The sequence below is a fragment of the Arvicola amphibius genome, chromosome 10, assembly GCF_903992535.2.
Source record: "Arvicola amphibius chromosome 10, mArvAmp1.2, whole genome shotgun sequence".
In the NCBI taxonomy this organism is placed as follows: Eukaryota; Metazoa; Chordata; class Mammalia; order Rodentia; family Cricetidae; genus Arvicola; species Arvicola amphibius.
This window is the reverse complement of record NC_052056.1, coordinates 102,703,892-102,727,121: the sequence shown is the minus strand read 5'-3', so window position 1 is coordinate 102,727,121 and position 23,230 is coordinate 102,703,892. Positions and strand designations below refer to the sequence as shown.

At 41.5% G+C, this 23,230-nt stretch overlaps 1 protein-coding gene across 1 annotated transcript in view; it reads left to right on the top strand.

The window, feature by feature from the left end:
- The window catches only part of Baiap2l1 (BAR/IMD domain containing adaptor protein 2 like 1), a 91,494-nt gene that overhangs the window by 48,241 nt on the left and 20,023 nt on the right, over window positions 1-23,230 (top strand). The gene's annotated exons all lie outside the window — the stretch shown is intronic.

Sequence of the window (23,230 nt, the reverse complement as noted above, 5' to 3'; positions counted from 1 at the left end):
GAGTTTGTGTTGTCAGTTTGCTGCTGTCTATGGGTGCAGCAGAGCTTGAGCAACACTTGACCTTTATGGGTGGATTGGGCGAACTTAAAGGAGGTGAAGGCCATGCTGTGCAGGTTGTTTGAAGAGGAAATGAGATAATGTGCCTCCCAGCCACTAAAGTATCAAAGACTATAAAGATGCCTCTAGTCCCCACTTTACTTCACAAACATTTGGAAACTCAACAGATTTCTAGTGTTTGTCCTTGATATTCTTTTCATCTGTCATGTAATGTGAGTTTGTAAGAATACACATTTTTCCATGATGATGCTTTTTTATGTATTTGCACATTTGCGTACACACACAGAGAGAGAGAGAGAGATTAAAATAAAAAACAAATGGGAAAACAATGGCTTATAACCAAATACCAATGCAATTGATAAGGTATAGCAGACTGAGCCAGTTGCCCTGCTCTCTTTCAGCAGACTCTGCATATGCAACCACAGGAACTAAAAGAAGCCTAGATTTATGGCATAATTGAAGGAAGTGGTTGTGATAAAAAGGATGAAGATGTTTCTGAGAAAATGATGCTAGCAAAATCCCTTCACATGAAAGGAACTCCTCAAGACATTTTGCAACACCATAACCACAAAGGAAGGAGCATTAGAGGCTTTTTGTGATATCTACTGTGAAATATATTTTTGGTCTTTGTTCAGCTTACCAGCACAGACCTTCTTACCTTTTGACTCTCGGTCTCTAGAGGGCTAAGTCTTTGTATGCTAAGGGGCTGGCTTACAACTGGGACTCCTGAGGCTCAAGATGGGGGCTGTTTGCCAGCAAGTGATTTAACCAGTCATAGTTTCTAAAAGAAGGATTAGGTTGAGGATAGCCCTAGATAGGTGAACACAAGTTGGCTCATGGAGCATAGTGCCCAGGGAGGAACTGGGAGCCTGTCCCCTTGCTCTGAGTCTCTCTCCAGGAGTCCTTGCTTTCTTTTTCTTTCTTCTCCTTACTTTCTTTTTTTCTTTTTCCTTCATTTCTTTTTGTTGTTGTTGTTATTGTTTTTGTTTGTTTTTTGAAACAAGTTCTCTGTGTAGCCCTGGCTGTCCTGGAACACACTCTGTAGACTAAACTGGCCTCAAACTCAGAAATCCATCTGCCTCTGCTTCTTGAGTGCTGGGATTAAAGATGTGTGCTACCACTGCCCAGCCAAGAGTCCTTTATAATGAACCAGTAATGTTTACCTGTTCTGGGAGACACCCTCCCCATTGCCAAACCCTTGGAAGACAGGATGGGAACTCCAGTTTATAGCTGGTGGGTGAAAGTGTAAGAGATAATCTGCTTTTTACCAGCTGTGAAATAGGATTAATTTTGTGAGACTGAGCTCTCAGCTGGTGGAATCTGTCGCTGTCTTCAGGTAGACAGTGTCAGAATTGAATTTGAGGCCACACAGTTGTCATCCAGCACAGAACTGCTTTCTGGGTGTGTGTGTGAGAGAGCATCGTCACAAAACATTTTGTGTTTTGAAGATATAAGAAGAATTTGAGTTTGCCTTTCCTACCCTCCCCCCCCCCCATATTGGATATTAAACCCGCAGCTTTGTACATGCCAGGCAAATGTAGCTCTACCTCTGAGCTACATTACCTATCTTTCTCATACATATCTAAGCATATCCAAACTTAGAAAGGGTGTGACAGTTTGTTAAAGCCAGAAAAGATGTTCTAGGTCCATATCTGAAGTTATATGAGAAGACAGCAATTATTCCTGAGTAATTGCTTTTGTTTGTTTTGAGACAGGGTCACACTATGTAGCCCAGGCTTTCCTCAAACTCTTGCCGCTCCTGCCTCAGCCTCTCAAATGCTGAGATTTACAAGTGTGTGCAACCATACCTGGTTTACCCTAAACCAGCTTTGAAACAAGAAATTAACTGGTATGGCGGTACCTACCACCCAAGTACTCAGGAGTCTAAGGCAAGAGGATCACACGTTTAAAAACCACAAGTCTGAGGCCAGCCTGGGCTATATAGTAAGACTCTGCTCAAAAGAACAAAAAATAAAAACAACAAATTAACTTTAGGTCTTAATGTTTCTAGTGATTTAAGTTACATATTAAGACAAAAGAAAAGATACTGGGTACAAAATTGAATTGATAGAATGCTTGCCTAGCACACACACACACAAAGCCCTGGGTTCAGTCCCCAAACAGCATAAAAACAGGCATCGTGGCATATGCCTGTAATCCTAGCACTTTGTTAGGAGGAGAAAGATCATACATTCAAGATTCTTTTTCTTTTGTTTAGATTTATTTACTTATTATATATACAGTGTTCTGCCTGCATATATGCCTGCAGGCAAGAAGAGGGCACCAGATCTCATTAGAGATGTTGTAAGCCAACATGTGGTTGCTGGGAACTGAACTCAGGACCTTTGGAAGAGCAGGGTAGTGCTCTTTACCGCTGAGCCATCTCTCCAGCCCATATCTGGGGTTATTCTTAACTACACAGTGAGTTTTCATACCAGCCTGGGCCACATGAGACTTCATCTCAAAAAACAAAACAAAACAAAACAAAAACCTTAACATCATGCAGGTATTTAAACGTGAGTGATCGTGTCAGAGGTTTGGTAGGAAAAACTGTTTCTTACTGAGTGCCTGGGCTTAACAGACATTAACAATTGAATTCCAGCAACCACAGCACTCTAAGGAAATCAATCCTTAACTACTTGGTGTTGCTGGAACAGACTCAGAGCTCTGTAGTTTTGTAGACAGGATTCAGCAGGTAAAGTGGTCTAATCCATTGTGTTTAATTGTTAAATAATAACTTACAGGGTCAAATTTGTGGCTTCAGGCTGCCAGGGTGTGACCTATAGTCACACAGATAAAACTTGATACCACATCTACTGCTGAAGTTGTACCTTTGTATGTAAGGTATATTAAAGTACCTTTAATACGTAAGAGGGAAGTGCAGTGTAAGACAGCAGGCTTGTCTCTTACGTAAGCAGCACTCATTTTTTTTTTTTACTTTTTTATTCTTCTGTCATATGTTACTTCCTGACTGCAGTTTCTCCTCTTCCCCACCCCACTCCTACCTCCCCTCTCCTCCAGATCTACTCTCCGTCTGTCTCCTCTCAGAAAAGAGAGGTCCTCCCAGGGACAGCAGCCAATCATGGCATAACATACTGCTATAAAACAGGCATATCACATCAAGGCTGGATGAGGCAACCCAGTAGGAGGAAAAGGGTCCCATAGGTAGGAAAAGAGTCGGCAACCACCCTATTCCCATTGTTAGGAATCCCACAAGAACAGCAGGCTATTCAGCTGTAACATATGCAGAGGACATCGGTCAGACTCCTACAGGCTCCCTGATCTCTGCAAGCCCCTATGAGTCCCAATTAGTTGATTCTGTGGGCCATGTTCTCTTGGTGTCGCTGACCCCTCTGGTTCCTCTTATCCTTCCTCCCCTCTGCAGTACTCCCTGAGCTCCACCTAATGTTTGGCTGTGGGACTGTGCATCTGTCCCCATCAATTGCTGGATGAAGTCTCTCTGGTTTCTTTGATGAGGATTCTGCTAGACTCCAGTCCCAGAACACTCTGCAGGCAGGACAAGCTGTAGGTCAAAGGTTTTGTAGCTGGATTGGTATCCCAATCCCTCTACTAAGGCCTTGCCTGGTTACAGAAGATGGCCAGTTTAAATCCTTCATTACGAGGAGTCTTTGCTAGCATTGCTCTCACAGTTTCTGTGGAGTTTCCATTACACTAGATTTCCACCTCACCTCTGAAATGGCCCCAGTTCTAGTCATTTCTCCCAGTATCATACACACACTTGATCCCTCCTGTTCCCAACCCCTCCTGCCCATAGTCCACCCACAAAATCTGTTCTATTTCCCCTTCCTAGGGAGATCCTTTCACACACTCCCCTTAAGTCTCCTTTCAAGTTCCATCCATTTGTCTGCAATTTCATGATGTCATTGTTTTTAACAGCTAAGCAATACTCCATTGTGCTGCATTTTCTTTATTCATTCTTTAGTTGAGGTGCAGCTAAGTCATTTCCAGTTTCTGGCTATTATGAAGAAGTCTGCTATGAACATAGTTGAGCAAATGTCCTTGTGGTAGGATGGAGTGTCCTTGGGTATATGCCTAGGAGTGGTATAGCTGGGTCTTGAGGTAGATGGATTCCCAGTTTTCTGAGAAACTGCCATATTGATTTCACAACACTTATTTTTAAAACTTAGAAAATACTAAAAACATTGAAAGAGAAAATAGAAGATGACCAGGAGAAAGTGTTTTAGAAAATATTTCAAAAAGCATCTGGGTTTTTTTGTTGTTGTTGTTTATTTTTTTATCTTTTAAGTAGAAAAAAAAGTAAAGGTTGTTTGTGCTTATTTAAAATATAAAATCAAAATACAGGCTTCTGGAAATTTATAACCTTGTTTTGATTTTCTTTTTTGGCATCTCACCATTACATAAATTTAGACAGTGTTATTTTGCTCTAATTTAGTAAGCTATTCCATTATTTTGGGTTATGTCTTTAATTTCTTTTTACAGTTTATTTACTTATTTATTTGTGTGTGTGCATGCACTCAAACTTGTGCAATACATGCGTGCTTAGACACATGCTGGTATGGAGAGTAAACGACAATTAGGGAATAAGGGAATCAGTTCTTTCCTTAAACAATGTAGGTTCCAAGGATTGAACCCAGGTTGTCAGGTTTGGTGGCAGGCACTTATAGCCACTGAGCTATCTTCCCAGACCCCAAACCAACTTCTTAAATTGGAAACAAAATAGATTTTTCTTCTAATCAGTATACTGAAAAGCCACAGGCTTCCTCTTTCCTCTTTCCCCCTCTTGACTTTGGAGACGGTCTCATGTAGCTCCAGCTACCCTCCAGCTCAAAATCTTCCCATCTTAACTTTCTGACCGCTGGAAATACAAGCATATACCACTGTACCAGTTTGTGTTTTCTCTTACTGATTTTTAAATTGATAGCCTTTAGTTTTAAAAGATAGAACTAGGAATGATGGCACACACCTAAATCAGGAGCTTACTTACAAAGATTCTTCTGTCTTTGGCTGCTCTCCACATTTCCCCAATGCTAGGGCTGTTATGCAGATGCTGGGAATCTGGATTCAGATCCTCATACTTGCATGGCAAACATTTTATCCACTGAGCCATCTTCCCAACCTGGCATATTTTTTTAAAAATTGTTTCTTCATATTCATTTTCTGCTTTTTTTGTTTTTGCTTTTTGTTTTGTTTGTTTGTTGTTGTTGTTTTCGAGACATGGTTTCTCTGTATAGCCCTAGCTGTCTTGGAACTCACTTTGTAGACCAGGCTGGCCTCGAACTCACAGAGATCCACCTGCCTCTGCCTCCTGAGTGCTGGAATTAAAGGCATGTGCTGCCACCATCACCAATTTAGTTTTTTATTCATCAGAAAGATAGTTTTCTGATGTGACAGTCAGATAATCCTGTCATCATTACTCAGTGAAATAAAGATACTGTTAAGCACACAGCTACCATAGGGCCAGAAACTTTGGGACTATTTAAAGCATGACTACTTATTTCAGCATGTGTGTCACGTGCACATGTGCATGCATAGGAAATTGGAATTCAACTTCAGGTGTTCGGGTGCAGCTATGGTTCCCCTGAACAATTCTTTTTTCTTTTTTGAGACACTATGGAGACCAGGATGGCCTTGAGCTCACAGAGATCCATTTATTTCTATCTCCTAGGGCTAGGATTGAAGATGTGTGCCACTATACCTGGGTATGTTGTTTGAGAGAGGATTATTCACTGAATCGGGAGCTTACTGGCTAGTAAGCCCTCAAGAGTCTTCTGTCTTTGGCTGCTCGCCACATTTCCCCAATTGGAGGTAGATGACACATGCACCATGGCCTGTGAGCAGAGGCCAGAGGACAACTTGCAAGAGTTGATTTCCCACTTCCCATGTGGGTTTGGGTAATTGAACTTGGGTTGTCAGACTTGGCAGCAGGTGGCTTTATCCAGCGTAATAAAACACCTGATATAAGCAACTTAAAGGAGGAAGGGTTTCTTTAGGCTCACGGGCTTTGGTCTCTCATGATCACAGAAGCTGTGGCAGAGTTATAGCAATGCAAAAGTGTGGCAGAGGCTCTTCACCTCTTAGTAGATCAGGAAGCAGTGAGCTTGTGCCAGAACTAGACAAAGCTATATCCTTCCAGACCCACCACCAGAGACCCACTCTACTGGGTAGGTTCCTTATCCAAAAGGTTCCACAGCCTCCCAGAATAGCACCATCAGCTGGGGACTGTGTGTTCAAACACATGCACCTGCAAGAGGTATTAAACATTTGAACCTGACAGGCCACATAGAGGTGAGGTTGTGAGATCCTCAATAGTTTAGCATTTATGCTGCCTGATTCCTCTGACATATATCCTACATTTGAATCTGAAAGACCATCACCTGTCTTTCATTATACTTTATCATTTTGCCCATCCTCTGAGTCTTTGAGTTTGGAAGCACACAAACAGAAAATTACCCTGTTTCAACCCATCTTTCACAATTTGTTAAATTGGTCTTTGGTCTTTTTCTCCTAGAAGACTGCCTCAGGAGGGGGTCAAAGTAATGGCCTATCATGTTGAGGGACACAGTGTTTTAAAAGGTAGTGGATAACAATGTTAGCAAAGATGTAACAAGCCAGGTGTGGTGGTACATGTCTTCAGTCACAATGGTTGGGTGGTAAAAGCAAGCTAATCTCTGAGTTTGAGCAGGCCTAGTCTACACAGTGAGTTCAAGTCAGTCAAAGAAACCTTCTCTCAAAAATAAAATACAGAAAAACCGAAGATCTCATATATTGTTGATAGGTATGTAAAATGGAACAACAATGTTGTAAAAAAGTCTCAGTTCCTTAAATTCTCATGTGACACAACAATTCTGCTTCTTAGATACATATGAGAAATGTAATGTATGGCATCGCATGATCTAAAACATTAATTACAGTTGATGATTAAAAAGTCAATTTGTGATCCATCCCTTAATGAAGTATTATTTAGCCATGAATAAATGGAGAACTGATGCATACTGCCACATGGTTGAGCCTCTAAAACATGCTAAGTCAAAGAAGCCAAATAAAAGGACCATATATTGCATGGTTACATTTATATGACATATCCAAAAACATTCATAAACAAACACAACAGAATTTGAGGTTTCAGATGAGGATTGGTTACCTAATGAGTAGTGGAATTCTTTTGGTGTGGTAAAAATGTTTGTGGACTAGGAAGTGGTGTGGGTTGCACGGCACTGTGAATATACTAAGTGTTACTATTTACATTTTAGGGTACTTTACTGATAGCAACAACAAAAAGTAAGTTAGGTTGGAGAGACGGCTCAGCAACTGAATACACGTGCTACTTCTGTAGAGAACCCAAGTTCAGTTCCCAGCACCCACAGCAGTCAGCTCACAATCACCTGTAACTCCAGCTCCAGGGGATCTGAGACCTCTGACTTCCACAGGCATTTACATTCCCCCCCCACAAGCGTCCACCCGTCCGTATGTCCATGTGTCCGTGTGTGTGTGTGTGTGTGTGTGTGTGTAAAATTGAAAGTGAAAAATTTTAAAAGAGCTGGCAACCTCTGTGCTCATGTCTCAGGAATGGTTGTGAGGCTGGGTGAAGGCATCCTAGGATTCCTTAAGCAAGAACTCCCAGATGGACAGAACAGAGGAGAGCTGGCAGCAGGAACCAACATCTTACACATCTTAACCATCTCTTACCTGGGCTCATTGATAAGCTTTTCGTGAGACAAGGATATAAGAAGAAGAGTTAGAGATAAGCTATAAAAAAAAATGCTTGAGGGCTGGAGAGATGGCTCAGAGGTTAAGAGCATTGCCTGCTCTTCCAAAGGTCCTGAGTTCAATTCCCAGCAACCACATGGTGGCTCACAACCATCTGTAATGGGGTCTGGTGCCCTCTTCTGGCCTGCAGGCATACACGCAGACAGAATATTGTATATATGATAGATAGATAGATAGATAGATAGATAGATAGATAGATAGATAGATACATACATACATACATACATACATACATATTTTTAAAAATGCTTGATTGGCTAAGTGAGTTGACATGGGGTATTGGATTCCTCTCTAGGGATCAGTTTTGTTTTGAAACTGTGGCCATCTTTTGCTGTAGACCTGGTCTTCACCTACAACACTATAAAGGGATTATTAAAATATAGACATACATGATTTGATTTGAGATTGGAGTAAAGAGTAACAAGAGTTACAGAATTTCATGGGAATAGATGATCCCACTTACATGGGAGTGGCAGAGAAACTGAAGTCTGAGGATGTTTAATGGGCTACAGAGTAGTTCAAGAATCTGTGCTTTCTCTTAGGGCAGTCTCCACTTATCTGGGTATTGGAGCTTGTTAAGAGGATCATGGGAAATAATGTGCAAAAGAAAAATGGAACCTTGTTTCTTGGTGATTTTGTATGCATCATCTCAAATTGAGGAATTAGTATTAATGGCACCAAAGGTTGGGAGTTATTAGAAACTGACTCATTTTAGGAGCATGGGTTCAAAGGTACAAATTACTAGATGAGTAAGGAGGCACATTGAATAGCAGACACTTTATAACCATGACCTGCACCTCACAGGCCAGCAATCTACTCCTGTGACTCCGCAGGGCCCCAGGACTGAGGCGTCACTCAGGCACAGCTTCCACTTTGGTCAGGATAGGATTTGTGGCACACCATTACATTAATCAATTCATTGTTTTCTTTCTCTCCTCCCTTTCTCATTATTCTACTCCTGTTTTGTTGTTTTTGTCCTAACACACATATATACACACGTGCACGTGCGTGCATACACACACACTTGCACACACACACACTCAGGACATGGTGGTGCATACCTTTAAGCCCAGCACTTTGGAGGCTGAGACAGCCAGATCTCTGAGATTGAGGCCAGCCTGGTCTACAGAATAAGTTCTTGGTCTACATAGCAAGTTCTAGGACGTCCTACAGGGAGAAACCTTGTCTTGGAAAAAATGAAAACAACCATTGTGCTGCACACCTTTAATACCAGCATTTGGGAGGAAGAGGCAGGCAGATCTCTGAGTTCAAGGCCAGCCTGGTCTACAAAGTAAGTTACAGGACAGCCACAACTATTACACAGAGAAACATTTTCTCAAAAAAACCAAACAAAAACAAAAACCAGGTAGGTAGATCTCATGTAGTTCAGGTTGACTTCAAACTCTTTGTAGCTAAAAATGACCCTGAACTTCTGATCCTTCTGCTTCTACTTCCTGAGAGCTTGGATTACAGGTAAGTGCTACCGTGCCTAGCTAATGTAGTGCTGGCAGTAGACCCTGAGACCTCATATGCTAGGTGAACAGTCTACCAACTGAACTACATCTCCAGCCCTTGCTTTGGTATTTTGTAGCCCAGGCTGGCCTCAAACTTACCGTGTAGCTAAGGATACCCTGGAACTTCTGATCCTCCTCCTTCAGCTTTCTACGTACAAGCACAAAGATTATAGATGTGTACCACGGTGCTTGTTTTATATGCTGCTGGAGGTCTAATTTAGGACCTCGCACATACCCAAGCATCATTCCACCAACTAAGCTCTATCCCCAGCTTTTCTCTAGTTCCTGAGCCAGGGCCTTGCTATGTAGCTCAGCGTGATCTCAAATTCAAAGCCCTCCCACCTCAGTCTCTCCTGAGTCAGCCTGTACCACCATGCCTGGCTCTGATTAAATATTTTAATTTTATCACTTTTATTCTGTACTCAATCCAGCTTAATTTCCCATTCATATTAATGCTGTATAACTTACAAGTCCTCTGGGATGTTGAAAATGACATACTTTGATTTTGTAATGAAAATTAAAACCTACATTCTAAAAAAAAATTTATATCCTGGCTGAAAAATAAACCTAATAAACATCAAATTTAGTTTTTCTCTTTATTATCTTAAAGTGTCTATTTTTACACAATTAAACCCATGGCTATAAATAATTTTGGTCAGCCCTCTTTTTCTAGGGAATCTTCAAAGTTGCTATGTAGTCAAGGATGACCTTGAACTTCTGATTCTTCTGCCTTTACCTCTCAAGTGTTTGGATTACAGGTGTGTGCCACTATGCCCTGTGTATGTGGTTCTAGTACCTGGGACTGACCCCAGAGTTTTATGCATGCTAGGCATGTAGCTCTACCAACTGAGCCACATCCTGGTGCCCTCAAGCCTTTAATGAGAGGTAAGATTCATTCTGACTATTTCTGAAACTTACATTTTTAACATTTTTATTAATTAATTTTTTGGTGCTGGTAAACCCAGGGCCTCACACCTTTACTTGGAGTGATAAACAATTTGTTGCTTTTCTTTTTTTTTTTTTATTTGCCACTACTAAGGATTAAACCTAGGACCTCATGAATGTTGGCCAAATGCTCATCCACTGAGCTATCGTCCCCATTGGTGGTATTCACTATTTTTGATGGCTGTCTATATTTCACTCTAAGTTTTGCTCTGTTGGAGCTGGATGATAGAGAGGAAGAGAAGCGCTGTGGTACTGAGGAGGGGTGGGACTTCTTTGTTCTTGGCTCGTAGAAAAAACTGGACAGAGGAAAATTCATTCTGTGTATTCTGAAAAAAACATAAAACTAAAATACCAGCTGGTAATCAAGTGATAATGGGAGTGTTTTCTTTCCTATTTAGTTTAATAATATTTTAGATATACTTATTTCACTTTATCCATATGAATGTTTTGCCTACACACGTACATGTATGTGTGCCATGTGCATGCTTGTTAGGTCCTTTGGAACAGGAGTCATGGATAGTTGTGAGACATCATATGAGTTCTGGGAATCTGGTCCTCTGAGAAGAATGGACTGCTCTTAACCTAAGTTATCTCTCCAGTGGACAGTAGTAGACACGTGGTGTAACACGTCAGGTGATGGATGAGGAGTATTCAGTGATGGATGAAAGGATGGAGTGGATGCTGGGCGGTGGTGGCGCACGCCTTTAATCCCACCTCTCGGGAGGCAGAGGCAAGCGGATCTCTATGAATTCGAGGCCAGCCTGGTCTACAAGAACTAGTTCCAGAATAGGCTCCAAAGCTACAAAGAAACCCTGTCTCAAGAAAGAAAGGAAGGAAGAAAGGATGGAGTGGAATTGCTTTTGCTGGCAGTAGGCAACCTGTATTAGGGAAGGTATATCGTGAGGTGGATGTCTGACACAAACATTCCAGTGAAAACCTGCAAATATAAAGGTCCTGGGATAGGCCTCTGTCCTTGGGGAAACAAGGAAATCAGGAAGGGGTGAGCTCTGAAGATAAAGAAGGTAAGAAGGTAGACCAGGACATGGGAGTGTGGGCCAAGGTAAGAACTTGGACTTTCAACCTGAGTTGGAGGTATAGGCTCTGAAGGTGATGAACCTGGGAATGAAATGATCAAACTTAGATTTGTAAAGGCTTTTCCTGGCTTCTGAATGAAGAATAAATGGTAAAAGGTAGAAATGAAGAAGCATGGTACAAGACTGATATGCCAGACCAGGTGGGACAGGATGGTGGTTGGGGGTGGAGGTGGAGACAGAGACAGTTGTTTGCTGGTCCACTGATCACCTTAGAAGTTCTGGGTACCTGTTTTACCAGTTGGAGATGCTGAGCCTTTCCCTACAAACCTGAGTCTGGAGACCCTTGTGTGGCCCTGTGACCAGGAGAGCCCTGTTTCACCAGCCCAACAACAGGGATGATAACTAAGCCAGTGTTTAACTTCCCTGGATCTGAAATGTGACCATTCTCGAAGATCACAGTGTAGCACACTCTTTCTTCTTATGGTCTTCCCATTTGATTGTCACTAGGTCCTAGAAGGGGTTTCTGTCAGGTCTCACAGGCTCAGCTGGCTGCATAGGACAAGCTAGAAATAGTGTGCTTCTCAGCCAAGCCCAGGAGCCCAGACATCTTGAAAGTCTGCCCTCTGATGAGAATGTGGGGTAGACAACAGTCATGTACCCTGTTTTTAATCTGTTTCAGGGCTTCTGTATTTGTAGGTGAGCTAGGAAACCAGCAGACTTCAGTGGATTCTTGGAGAGGCAATTCTACCACCTTGGTTGACCTCCATTGCTGTCCATTCACTCAGAGCTGAAACAGCTTCAAGGACCAGTCCAAGCCCTTAGCCTCTGCATGCCTCTATGATACTGCCTAACTTGGTGCAGGACAATTCTATATTCTGTCAATTATATTTTAAATAAACACTGATTGGCCGGTAGCCAGGCAGGACATATAGGCAGGAAAACCAGACAGGAAGTAAAGGTGGGACAATGAGAACAGGAGTATTCTGGAAAGAAGGAAGCTCTTCCCGGAGTCCTGTCTAGACACCGAAGAAGCAGGATGTGACCTGCCCTGCTGAAAAAGGTACTGAGCCATGTGGCTAACATATACAAGATTAATGGGTTAATAGAAGTTACAAGAGCTAATAAGAAGCCTGAGCTAATGGGGCAATCAGTTTATAACTTATATAGACCTCTCTGTGTGATTATTTGGGGGTAAGCTAGCTGGACGGCCAGGGAGACAAGCAGGTCCTCCTGTTACACTAACTTTCCATAGTTCTATTTTTAGACAATAATTCAAATGTTCTAGTATTTTGTTTTGTAAAATTTTATTACATTTTATTTTGTGTACATATATATATATACACACACACACACACACACACACACACACACACACACACAAGCGTGCCATGTATGCATGTAAGAGTCAGAGGACAACTTGTTAGAGTGGTTCTGTTCTCTTATTTTGGGGGTAGGTGTTTTTTTGGTTTTTTGAGACTGGGTTTCTCTTAGCTTTGGAGCCTGTACTGGAACTCGCTCTTGTAGACCAGGCTGGCCCAGAACTCACAGAGATCTGCCTGCCTCTGCTTCCCGAATGCTGGGATTAAAGGCATGTGCCACCACCACCCGGCTGGATCTGTTCTTCTAGTGTGAGTCCTCACATCATCATGCTTGGCGTCAAGTCCCTATGCCCATTGAGCCTTCTCATCATCTCACCAATCCAGAGTATTTTGATGTTGAGACTTTGCCTCCCACATCCTGGGAATGCTGTTCATTCACAGCAGTTCAGCATTAGTTACTGTGCAGCATGTTGCTAAAATCCCTAAAACAATGTAAAGAGAAGGAATTACTGATTTGAGCATGTTTTCAGCAGTGACAGTCATGAAAGAAAAAGCGTGAAAGAGCAGAGTAGGCACATCATGGCAGCCAGAAAGCAGAAAAAAAAAGATTAGAGGAAGTAACCAGGGCAAGATATACACCCCAAACACAGTCCAAAGGACCTTCTTCCATGAGGTAGGACCTACTTTTCATCACTTTCTAGTAATGCCTTCATAGTATGAATCCATCAAGGGATTAATCTGTTAATTAATTCAGAGCCTTCCTGACTTAATACTCTCTGGAAATGTCCTCCTGGACACCCAGAGATGAGTTTTCAATCCAATCAAGTTGACAGTGAAGGTAAACAGTCATAGGAACCCAATAGAGCAAACCTAATTTCCCTTCCCTGTGAGTTCTTGACTCATAATTGAATCAAGGCTACCTAGTGGTCAGAATCACAAACTCAGAGTCCAACATAAGTCTCGCTCTCAGTGAAAATCTTTCAACTTCTCAAAACCTCAGTAAAATCCTCAGGGGTTAGTGAGATGGCTGGACCCAAGTTCAGTTCTAAGCACCCATATTGGCCATTTGTAACTACTGTTTCAAAGGATCTGATGCCTTCTTCTAGCCTTCCCAGGAACCTTCACACATGTGGCACATCCACACACACACACAGACACACACAAATAAAATAAAACAAAAACAGAAATGTGTGCAATTCCAGATGTAGTGTTGTTTAGGCCTTGAATGAAAATGCCTACAGTTAATTGACTTCATCATCCAAAATGGACCATTGTCATCCTCATTCATGATTGATAGCATACCTGTTTTCATTGTTGTCAGCATCACAGTGGATATATTTGAGTAAATAAGGAAAATGAATCATTAATGTTTATTCACCTCATTTGAAATCATTTATAGAGCACACTGCTCTTTTGATGTTGTTGTATTTTACATTAAGATATAAAGAAAACAATTACCATTTCTATATGAAGACAAACTTGATAAATTTCTTCTGTGTGATACACAGTTTATACATTTCAATAAATTTATTTTTCTTTTGGGCCAGCAAGGTGGCTCAGTGGGTAAAAGCACTCTGCATACAAGCCTGGTGACCTGATCCCCAAAACTCACATGAAGGTGGATGGAGAGAACTAACTCCCCAAAATTACCCTCTGACTTCCATATATGTGTCATGGCATGCACACCGATATACCGTGCATGCACAATAATAATAAAAATTTAAAGTATTATTTTGGCTAAAATAAAAATAGTACATTAAATTTTGGCTGGCAAGATGATTCTGTGGATTTGCCATACAAGCATGAGGACTTGAGTTTGGATCCCCAGAATCCAGATAGGCTGGACATGGTAGTGTAGAAAGAGGCAGAAACAAGAGAGTCCCTGGAAGCTCCAGAGCCAGCTAGTCTGGTGTTGCAACTGTGAAGAACACAGACTGTTTCAGAAAAGACAAAAACGGTGAAGCCCTACACTTGAGGCTGTCTCTGGTCGCCACATATGTATGCTAGCACTCACATGAGCACATACACATAGATACATCATACACACAAACATGTTAAATAAGAAATTCACCTTAAGTAATATCACAAGTCTTGTGTGTAGCTTGCTATACTTGTGAACAGCGAGTAGGCTAATTGGCTTAATTGTTAAAGTCAAGTGTGAAATATTCAGTTTGCTTTCAGAATCAGCTTATCAAGCTGTCGTAGCTAGGGTTTCTGTTGCTGTGACAAAACACCATGGCCAAAGAGCAAGTTGGGGAGGAAAGGGTTTATTTGACTTATACTTCCGCATTGCTGTTCATCACTGAAGGAAGTCAGGACAGGAACTTAAAACGGCAGGATCCTGAAAGCAGGAGCTGGTGCAGAGGCCATGGCAGGGAACTGCTTACAGGCTTGCTTCCCATGGCTTGCTCAGCCCACCTTCTTATAGAACCCAGGACCAGAAGCCCAGGGATGGTACCACCCACCATGGACTGGACACTCTGCTATTGATCACTAATTGGGAAAATGCCTTACAGCTGGATCTCATCAAGGCTTTCCCTCAACTGAGGCTCCTTCCTCTGATGACTCTAGCTTGTGTCAAGTTGACACAAAACCAGCCAGTACACAGGCCAGTGACAAAAATGTCACCTAAATCCTGTATCTCTCTTCTGGTTTTGAAAATTTGCTCCTAATTTTTAAACAATACTTGACTGTTAGGTATACCACTAAATCCTACTATTTACTATTCCATTCTGTAGACCTGGTATTGTGTAGCTGTTGTGTTCCATACCTCCCTGAGACTTGATTTTTAAAATACCCAGAGGGGTGTTGTTAACTATTTTTGTTTTTTTTCTTCTTTTCAGCTTATTTTTTAGTGCTTCCACCTTACAGAAAGAATAGATCTTGAATTGTGTCCATATATCCTCTTTACCCTCCACTCAGGCTCCTCATTTTAAACATCTTGCTTTGTATGGTACATTTGTTGAGAGGGTGATTGGTAACAGCACTGGTAAGCTATCATTTGCTAAATGCTTCAGTTTACATTAAGGTTCATGCTACATTCTGTTAATTTGGCTAAGTGTATACTATCATTCTGTCACTACCTACAGCCTCTGATTGCCACTGATCTTTTCACACTGTCTCTGAAGTTTTTGCTTTCCTAGAATGTCATGTAGTTGGGATCATAGAATATTTGAGTTTTGTGGTCTGTGTTCCTCAGCCATCCATGGTCCATCACTAAACAATGCACATTTAAGGTTACTTCATGCACGGTGTTTCCCCTTCTGATTCAACACTGACCCTTCACCACTGTCCCACATCACACGGAAGTACTGTGCCATGTATCACTAGCCCAGCAAAAGATCAAAAGTGAAAGCTCAAAGTGCAGTTTCTATTAAAACATGTTGCACGTTTCTTTCACACCATTAAAAAAAAAAAACAGAAGACAGACTATTTCTATCTAGTAATGAGGCAACAGTGTCTCCTCTTCATCTTGGTGGCATTGCTGTCACCAGTCTCAGTTATCCACAAACTAAAACCACTTGGTACCTTTTTTCTGTTAGGAGTGTGCAGCCATTTTAACTGAAGTTATTTTGAGAGGGTCTTATGTAGCCAAAGGCTGGCCTCATGCTTGCTCTGTAACAGAGATGACTTTGAACTCCTGATCCTCCTGTCTCTACTTCTTTAGTGCTGGGATGATGGGCATGTATCACCATACCCAGTTTTATGTGGTACTGGAGCCCAACCACAAGGCTTCTTGTCCATGTTAAGCAAGCATTCTACCTACTACCAACTGCACTACATCCCCAGTCCCTAAGAATAATTTTTACAAAGCTGGGTATGGCAGACGTGCCTATAATCACAGGCTGACATAGGGGGTTATGAATTCAAGAACAGCCTGGCCAAAGAATGAAACCCTGTCTCCAAAAAAAAAAAAAAAACAAGAAGAAGAAGACAGAAGAAAAAATATTCTATTACCTTTATTTCTTTAACATTATCCTTTTATTAAACGTTCTTTATGTAGTTCTGAATTTCTGACCTACGATGTTTCTCTGAAAAAGGTCTTAACATTTTCTGCAATGAAGCCTACTGGTGACAGATTTTGTCTGAAAAAAATCAGCTGGGCAAAGTGGTGCTCTCCTAATCCCTGCACTCAGGAAGCAAAGGCAGATAGATCGCTGTTAGTTTAAGGTTAGCCTGGTCTACATAGCAAGTTCCAAGCTAACCAGGATAACATAGAGAGACCCTATGTCAACACACACACACATTCATTCTCTCCCCATCCCCCCTGCTCCGTGTGTGTGTGTGTGTGTGTGTGTGTGTGTGTGTGTTTCTTGTGTATTTAGAGGATAATTTTGCTAGACAAATGAATGTTAGGTGGTGAATCTTGGAATTCTTAGATATTTTTTAGTTTGTGAAGCCCTAGCTGCCCTGTTGTTCACTACATAGCCCAGCTAACCTTGAGTTATGGTAGTCCTACTTCAGGTGTTTTGAATCCTGGGATTGCAGGGTTAGGGTTATATGTCACCAGGCTGCTTGCTTTTCTTATACTATATAGACCAAGCTGGGCTAGAATTTGCAATCCTCTTCTCTCTGTCTCTGAGTGCTGATATTCCATGCTTGCACCACCATGGCCCACTTTACACTCTGGTAAGTGGTTTATGAGAGGAAGTCTGATGTAACTGTTATCCTGTTGCTCTCCAGCCTTGGCATTTCCCACCCTCTGGCTTCTTCCAAGAATGTGTGTTTATCTTTGGTATTTAGCAGTTGGTGTGTGATACACTGAGGTGTCCGTATTTCAGTGTCTGTTCTGTGTTCTCTGAGCTTTCTGGGTGTGTGAGTTGATATGTCTTTAGGTTTGGAAAATAGTCTCCAACACCACTGCTTTGATGATTTTTTCACTCCACCCCTTTTTCTCTCTGGCTTTGCCTTTATTGGTGTTTTATCCTTCTAATTGCACACGGCTCTTGGATATTTTGTTCCATTTTTCATTCTTTCCTTTGTATGTCAGTTTTGGAAGGTTGCACCAACATATCTTTAAGCTCATTGGTTCTTTTAAGCTCATGTGTCCAGTCTCCTGGAAAGCCAGAACTTCAGAGGCATTCTATATCTCTGTTTTTATCATTTTCTTTGAGTATTTATTCGAGTTTCGATCTCTGAGTACATTTCTTATCTGTTCTCACACGTCACTCAGTTTTCCCAGTAGAATCCTTGGCATATCAACCATAGTCGTTAGTCGTTTTGTTTTGTTTTGTTTGAGGGTATGTCAGGCTCTTACTGTGTAGCCCAGGTTGGCCTAGAATTTACTGTGTTCCTCAGGCTGTCCTTAAACTGGCAGCCCTGAATACTGAGACTATTGGTGTGCATTGTTACACCCAACTAAGTTAACAGTCTTGCAGTTTCAGAATCACCATATCTAAGTCTGGGTCTGATGTCTGCCTTGTCTCTTCAGATTGTGTTTTTCCTCAGTGTGTTTAGTTTTGTTAATGAAAATTGAATATACCAGGAAATAGGAACAGTGGAAGCTAGGCCTTGGTGGAAAAGTTGTTTATCTGACTAGGAGTTGGGATATATTTAATGTTGGGTGTAGCTATAACTGTATCAAAGGTTTTTTATTTTTCCTCTTCTCATGGTGTCGTTCTTGTGGAGTCCGTGCCTTGCAGCTCTTCAGTTGTACCCAGGAAGGACCCTTTCCTGGGGCCCTATTGATGATGTGTCTTGGGAAAGGAAAACTCCATTCCTTTATCTTCAGTGGTAATCTTGAGTTGTTTTGTGAAAGTTTTGGACAACCTGAATACCTGGAATCTGACTTTTGGAAGCGCTTCTTAGCTTTTCTTTCCTCTCAGTGAGAAAGCTTCATCTTCTTCTTCTTTCTTTTCCTTTCTCCTTCTCCAAAACTAAATAGATAAATGAGAGGCTGGTGAGAGGACCTAGTGGGAAAAGACATGTATGCCTGACTAAGTTTGATATCTAAAACCCACATAGTAAAAGAATGAACTCCAACCAAGTTGTCTTCTGACCTCCACATGGGTGTACACCACACTCCAAATAAATTAATGCAATTTTAAAATCTAAATAGGTGAGTTTCATTCAGTTAAAGTATGGTAGTGTAAACCTCTTATAAATGCTAACTGGGGGTTGAGGGTAGTCAGGACTTTGAGATGTCAGATTTTTATTCTTGTTAGAATACTATTTAGCCATTTTGCATCTGGTGTATATCAAATGTGAGCACACTGGTCATTTTCCTCTCACTTCTGATATAAAGGTACTGTCTGACTTGTAGTTCACTATTGGATTTTTAAAAATATTTCTCTTAGCAAGCAATCTTAGAGGAAAACTTCCAGGCTATGCAATATCTTCTTCCTCATCCTAAGTTTTGCATCTGTTAATGGTTTTTGCTCTATACAGTCTTTACTGTGATGGTGGCAAAATGGTGATTTCCCAAGTCCAGCAGCCTCTCCACTGATTGGTACTTGACATTTTACTTTTGACAGGAGCATTGTTGTCCCTGGACTATCTGTTGATGTGGACTCACAGATTCCTGGTTTTTTTGGGGGGGGGTTTGGTTTTTTGTTTTATTTTTTGGTGATTTATAGTTTATTACCATCCTTACCATCCTTCACTGTTCTGATGCTCAGATTAGGAATATCCCACGTTTGACCAAGCTGACTCTTGTGACATATACCTCCTTGTCATTTATTTGTTTATTTGGGGGAACACTGGAAGAATAATTATATGATGACTACAAGACATTAATTAGAACTGTAGCACTTCAGTTGGTTAAGCCAAGAATGAGACCCATTTAAGCTCTGTTTCACACACATGTTATTTGTGGGGTTTTGTTGCTGTTGTTTGTATGGTTAGTTGGCTGGGATTTTGTTGTTGTTGTTTTGGTTTTGTTTGTTTGTTTCCAGGACAGGGTCTCTCTGAGTAGCCCTGACTGTCCTGGAACTCACTTTGTAGACCAGGGTGACCTTGAACTCAGAGATCCACCTGCCTCTGCCTTCCGAGTGCTGGAATTAAAGGCATGAGCCATCAGGCACAGCTTCATGCTGCTATCTGTATAGCACAGTACTGATCAAAGGGGAGCCACTTGCCTGCCTCCAGGGCCTGAGATTTCTTCTTAGAGGCAGTAGAGCATCTCCAGTATACTCATGTGTTTGTGGTTAAGTATGGGTGATTTGGATCTCCAGCTCACATACCTGTTTCCTTAGCATAATATCTGTGTGCTTTGCTTTTATCTTCATTGTACTGTTAAAATTTTTATTGCATTTTATTTATTTTGTGTGTGGAGGTCAGAAAAGAACCTACATGAGTTCTTTTTTTCCCCTCTACCAACTGGTCCCAGGGCTTGAAGTTGTTGCCAGGCTTGGCAGCAAACACCTGTACCTTCTAAGCCCTCTTTTTAGCTCTCATTGCATTTTCTCCACATCACATTTGCTATCTGTAAAAATGTCAGAAAAACTATCCATTTCCCAGTGACATTTTTTGTCATTTTCAATTCAGTCTGCACAGTATGACTTTAGACCAGTAGTAGGTTGGCTTCCACACGACTGTTTTATTGCCTGATTCCACTTGTAGTAACACGTAGGAAGTGGCCTGTGACTCAGCCATTACTCTGTACTCTCTAGAAATAACAAATGTGTTGTAATTATCTGTGATCAGATATAAATGGAAAGAGTTGGGCTTGGTTTTCTTTTCTTTCTTTTTTTTTAATGTCTGCCTGAATTCAGCATGTGTTCTTTGCCTCTGTCCTTGGCAGGCTCCTTCTGGCTCCTCCACATTCTTACTGTGAATTGGTAAAGACTTATCTCACTGAAACATATTAATAGACCAGCTGGGTGTGGTAGTGCATGTCTGTAATCCCAACACTTGGAAGATAGAGGTAGAAAGATTGCAAATTTGAAGACATTTTGGGCTATATAAATATAACAAGACCCTGTGTCAAAGAAATAACTAACTTCCCAATGGGAGCTGAGTACTTGCCCAACAAGCCAAGCTGTGGGTTCCATCTGCAGTACTACCCAGAAAAAAATATCAATAAAAGTATTTCAAACAGGGGCTGGAGAGATGGCTCAGCAGTTAAGAGCATTGTGGGCTCTTCCAAAGGTCCTGAGTTCAATTCCCGGCAACCACATGGTGGCTCACAACCATCTGTAATTAGGTCTGGTACCCTCTTCTGGCCTGCAGGCATACACACAGACAGAATATTGTATACATAATAAATAAATATTTTTTAAAAAGTATTTCAAACAAAAAGTATCTCATACCAATAAAATTCTTTAAGTTTTGTTATTTAACATTTCAACGCCACATTGCCTACTGGCCACATGAATATCCTTATATAACTTTGTCCAAAATATTGGATACATTTCTTCATAGTTCCTAAAACCTAGAATAATACTGCCATTTGCCATTATTGCTATGAGCATTATCTAAGTTGAGTTTGTGAATGTGAAATGTGTACATATTTTACCTAAATTCCTTTGAGCCAGCGCTGTGGCTCAGTGGTACAGCACTTGCCCAGCATGGGTGAGTACCCCAGTTCCATTTCCAGTGCTGCAAAAATGTTTAATTTTAATAATAAATTCCTTATTATTGCACCCTTAAGAATCTAATTTATTCAGACTGAGTCACATGGCTGTAATGATACGAATTTCTTCCTGAAATATTGGCTCCAAACCTGAAAAGAAGAAGGAATGGATTGGTGCAGCATGCAGCCACAGCTTCCTGTCGGGGCATGTGCTCTGTTCTGCTCTGTTTGAATCTGGGTTGTACTTTCTCAGCTCCTCCCTCAATGTTCTCTGAGTCTTTTCCCTTCTCAAATATAATTCATGAAAAAGTAGGTTAGAAGATGAAGAGTGAATCACCACAGAAACAGAACATTTTCAAACCTGAAGTAAAACTTGTTCATTTGGAGAGTAAACATCTGTGGACTTACTCATTTTATCAATAAACATCTGTGGATTGAACCTAAAGGTAGTTTCGTGTTCTGTTTCAAGGTATGCTTTGGCAGTTTGCACAATCATAGCTAAGGTGTGTTTCAGTCAATCCTTAAAACCAAGGACTCCAGGGTTACCACTGGAAGACCAACTTTGGAATGCCACAAACCATGAGGGATAAGAATAACAAGGTCAGGGGTTCCCGTCCTACCACTGTGAATGGCTCATTTCATTGAACTTGTCTGCAGTGGCAGAAACCAAACAGGAGTTTGGGCAGGGAACCCATGTGTCAGTGGGCTGGATCAGGAAGGCAGAGCACTGAGTTCAGAGCTGTGCTTAACACACAACATGTTGCTCTGAGGTCCACATTTGAGTGGGACTGCGGAAACACAGTTCAGGAAGGGTCATATAAGAAAGAAATGTGACCGCTTTGCTTTCCACCAGAATTCTTCTGATGGGATGGTTTCAGCCAAAATATTTTTAGATTTTTTTTTTTCCTTAAGATTCAGCTTGCCAAGAACTAAGTGCTTAGTTTTCAAATAATTGAACTGGATCTTATTTGGGTTTTTTTCTCTCCAACAAGGAATTGTTTATGGTTCAAAATAGATATAAAGGTAACTATGAATGTTTCCGTATCTGAAATGACATAGTAATGTGGTTATATTCTTGGCCAGCTTGCAGGCTTCTCATTTGTTTTTCATATTAACTTTTGGGAATTTTGATGGCACCATTAGGGTGGGAAGCTAATGAACATGGTAGGTTAAAAAAATCTGAATACTGAGCATGATTCTGCCACAAGTAAGTCTCCTTTATCCAGCACATTGTCTGGCTAGAACTTTAAGTTCACAGAGCTTAGGGAATAATGTATCTCCCCGGATCCTGATGGCTTGTGACCTCTCCAGGTTATATTTCTATAGGCGGTTCTCTGTGCCCACCATACCCAAAGTTTACACAGCACTTGTTCATAGAGGCCTTTGGCTTGTAGCTCATGAGTCTGTTTATCTGGAACACCGTGGGGAGAACAGGGAGGCTGCTTTCTTTGCTTTTAGAAAGATCCCAAGCACCAAATAAAGTTGACCCAGAAGAGAACATACTCCAGAGAAATAAGAGCACAAACAAGTGATGGAGTGAAGGAGGGAGACTCTCCTGAGACGCAGAGCCATCTGGATCTGTGTGGGGACCAAGGAGAATCCTTCCACTTCTGATGAGTGCACTTAGGAAGTATGTCTGTGACTTCATGGTTTGTTTAGTGTGTCTTCTCCTCAGGGTAGGACAAGCATAGTTGTGGCCTAAAAAAGTAGTGTTTGTAAGGTTCATTCATGTTCTTCCCTCAAGGTGGCCCAGTGGATGGCACCAATGCACAATAAGTGACCCTTCATCATGGGCATGACACATGGATGAGAGGTCTTTCACCATGACAGGCTGGCTGGGGACAGGTGGATTAGGAGGCACAGTGAGCTCACTCTTATACATGGAACACCCAAGTCTGGGAGGAGACTGGATTTCTGAGATGGAAGATGAGGGAGGGGCTGGGCTGGCCTGGCAGATCTGAGAAGCAGCTGTCTGCAAATGCTCCTGAAAGCACTTGTACAGTCGTGACAGCTGAGGCCATGAGGTCTCTTCCCTTATTCTATCAGGGCCCTACTGTGCCCTCCTTTCCCATCCACAGCTGTTCAGCTTGCCATAAAAAT